Genomic DNA, 3,254 nt, shown 5'->3' on the forward strand with positions numbered 1-3,254 from the left:
GAGAGAGAGAGAGAGCGAGAGCGAGAGCGAGAGAGAGAGAGAGAGAGAGAGCGAGAGCGAGAGCGAGAGCGAGAGAGAGATAGATAGAGAGAGCAATCTGCCGAGTCTGCAGAGAAAAGCAACTCAATGTGATTATCAAGGGAAAAACGCACGAGATCCAATCTGCAACCAAATCTATGCGATATGAACTTGGCGTGTTCGCACGTACAACCAACAGAACGTATGATTTCTCATGAACAACCAACAGAACATGTTTTCTCAGAAACAACCAACAGAACATGTTTTCTCAGGAACAACCAACAGAACATGTTTTCTCAGGAACAACCAACAGAACATGTTTTCTCAGGAACAACCAACAGAACATGTTTTCTCAGGAACAACCTCCCACCGGCCGACGATGGCTGTGTAGCAGGAGGCTGGGCAATGAACAACCTGTTGCACTCGCAGATTGATCAATCCGCCATCCCTCCCTCTCTGCTATAAACACAGCACATGATATATATATACATATATATATATATATATCTATATATCTATATATTATATATATATATGTAAATATATATCTNAAGCCCTCATTGCGGTGGTGTGAGCGATGCAGCGACTGATTGATTAATTAATCGGTCTGTGCGCACGTGTCGGGCGGCACGTCACGCGCATGCGCCGTGCCGCCGCTGTCTCTCGCTCACCGCGTATAAAGCTTAGCGTGCAGACGAAACGCCAGTACAGAAAAGGTGGCGTGCGTGCGTGCGTGCGTGCGTGCGTGTGCTGGCGTTCAATGCGATGCGTACGTGTGGCAAGGTAACTGCATCAGTGATAGTCATCGTCGTCGGTGGCGCCATCTGTCGGGCTAGTCCTCCGCCGTGTCTCCGTCGTGTTTGGATATTGAATCCGGTGAGATGAAACGATGTGCGGGAGAGTGAATCGCGGGATCTCTTTTTTCTACAGCTCGCAGCAGTAGCAGTGCGGTGTTCATTAAAACCAGTGTTCCATTTGCGTGACAAGACACGTCGATAACCCACGGGCTCTGTTATGCAGCGGTAACGGCAGGTGTGTGGGTGTGTGTGTGTGTGTGACACGTACTTTATTCCCTCTCGCGTAAAATGATAGCTAGAAAGCATTTCGGAAGATATCCGCCGTTAGAATCGTCATCGTTGTCGTCGTCGTCGTTGTCGCCGTGCGTGAACTGTGGGCAGGCGAGCAGCATCGGTGTAGTGTGGCAGCTAGAACTCGGAGCGATAGCATCACAACATCGAACACCATTCATCACCCATCGATGTGTAAGTCTCCTGATAACACGAGTGTATAAATGAATTTTGGGTTAATGAAATGAGATCGGGCGGGGTTGGGGTACATATATGTAGTATATATATGGGTATATATATATATATAGAATTATTTATAGATAAACTTATACGGACGACACGGTAGAAATTTTGACTCTGTTTAAATTTCTACCGTGTCCGTATAACTTTATCTTATATTTCTCTACTCATGGAGTATGCAGGCATCTCGACACACGAGTTCATAACAACATTGGAATCATAGAATTATTTATATATATATATATATATGATATATATATATATATATAGGTATCAGGAGATATATATCTTATATGTAGGAAGGGTTTGTTGTGTAGTGACTAGAGATGATGCCTTGGCGACTGACGTAATAAATCTTGTGCCCTTTGTGTACGGTGTGTGTGTGTGTGCGTGCGTGTGCCGTGTGCGTTCGCGCTTGTGCGTGTGCGTGTGTGTGTGTGTGTGTGTGTGTAGTGGGGTGTGCGCGTGCTGTGTGCGTGTGCCGTCTGTGCGCGGCCGCGGCGCCTGCGTGTTGTGTTGTGTGTGTGGTGTGTGTGCTGTGTGTGTGTGTGTGATTGTGGTGTTGTGTGTTGTTTGGTGCTGTGTGTGTGTGTGTGTGTGTGTGTGTGTGTGTGTATGTGTGTGTACGTGTGTGTGTAGCGACATGTGGATAGATGCGTATCCATTCATATCTCATTAGCTCCCGAGTGCATGTGTACTCTCACGCAGTTACTTAAGTAACCCAGACTAAATGGCCTGCGAGGTGGGCACGAGGAGAGGTTCATGCGCTATTAGCACACCGATAGCAATTATGCTAGCGTATAATAATTATGGAGGGTCGCCCTCCACCCACCCTCCGTATTAACGCTTATATATCACAGCGCTGTTAGGGTCGGATGATTAGGCTGTGGTCATTAATGGACGGTCAGCTCCATTTGCGGAAATTTGCCACGTGCCCCCTTAAAGGACATGACAGTGATGACCTGCAGCTAATTAGCAAGGAGTAATTAAGCTTCCCGTCAACAGTTGGATATATTCGTGTGTGTAGCGTTCCTTGATACAGACCCTAGGAATTCTTACCTGATTAGGTAGAATCGATTAACCGATTGGAAGTATGATCGGTATAACTCGTGATATAGGTTCTTCTATCTATAGACACCCACACACACACATGGCCAGCATCACCACTAGCTGCATCGTGTATAGTGACGATTTTCTATTGATATATCTACGTAATATTTATATATATTATCGTCATCATCTTCTATATCCGTGCACACGAACGATGATTATCTATAATGGTTATATTCATTATAGGTATAATATCAATCGCGAACGTTTGTCTCCTGTAATAACGTAATTGGACAGAGGCATCAAAGATAGCGGCGTTTGATCACAGGCACTTGGAACGTCTCAATAAAAAAATTAATGGTAAAATTATTAAACACGAAATGTACCAAAGTCTTAATGTTTCTCTACTCTATTTCGCCTATAATCGCCTGTAAATGCCGGTCAAATGCTCATCTGCAACACACAAGTACACCGCACGCCCGCGCTGTGCTGCATGCACAAACAACATGAATAAGAGGAGTACTTGTGTGTTGCAGATGAGCATTTGACCGGCATTTACAGGTGATTATAGGCGAAATAGAGTAGAGAAACATTAAGACTTTGGTACATTTCGTGTTTATTAATTTTACCATTAATTTTTTTATTGAGACGTTCCAAGTGCCTGTGCGTTTGATGTTGTGATGAATCAGCACGTTTGTTTACGCGCGGATCGTTGTCACACTTCTACGGCTTCTGTTTATTTACGGTTTCAAAAACAACAGCCAGAGACACGTCCGGATTTAAGCACAAGCTAAACAAGCTACAGCCTAAGGCCTCATAGTCTGAAAGGGCCTCTCAAAATCTCATATTAAATAATAAAAAAAATATTTTTCTAATAAT

The sequence above is a fragment of the Priapulus caudatus genome, unplaced genomic scaffold (genome assembly GCF_000485595.1).
Source record: "Priapulus caudatus unplaced genomic scaffold, Priapulus_caudatus-5.0.1 Scaffold388, whole genome shotgun sequence".
Lineage (NCBI taxonomy): Eukaryota > Metazoa > Priapulida > Priapulimorpha > Priapulimorphida > Priapulidae > Priapulus > Priapulus caudatus.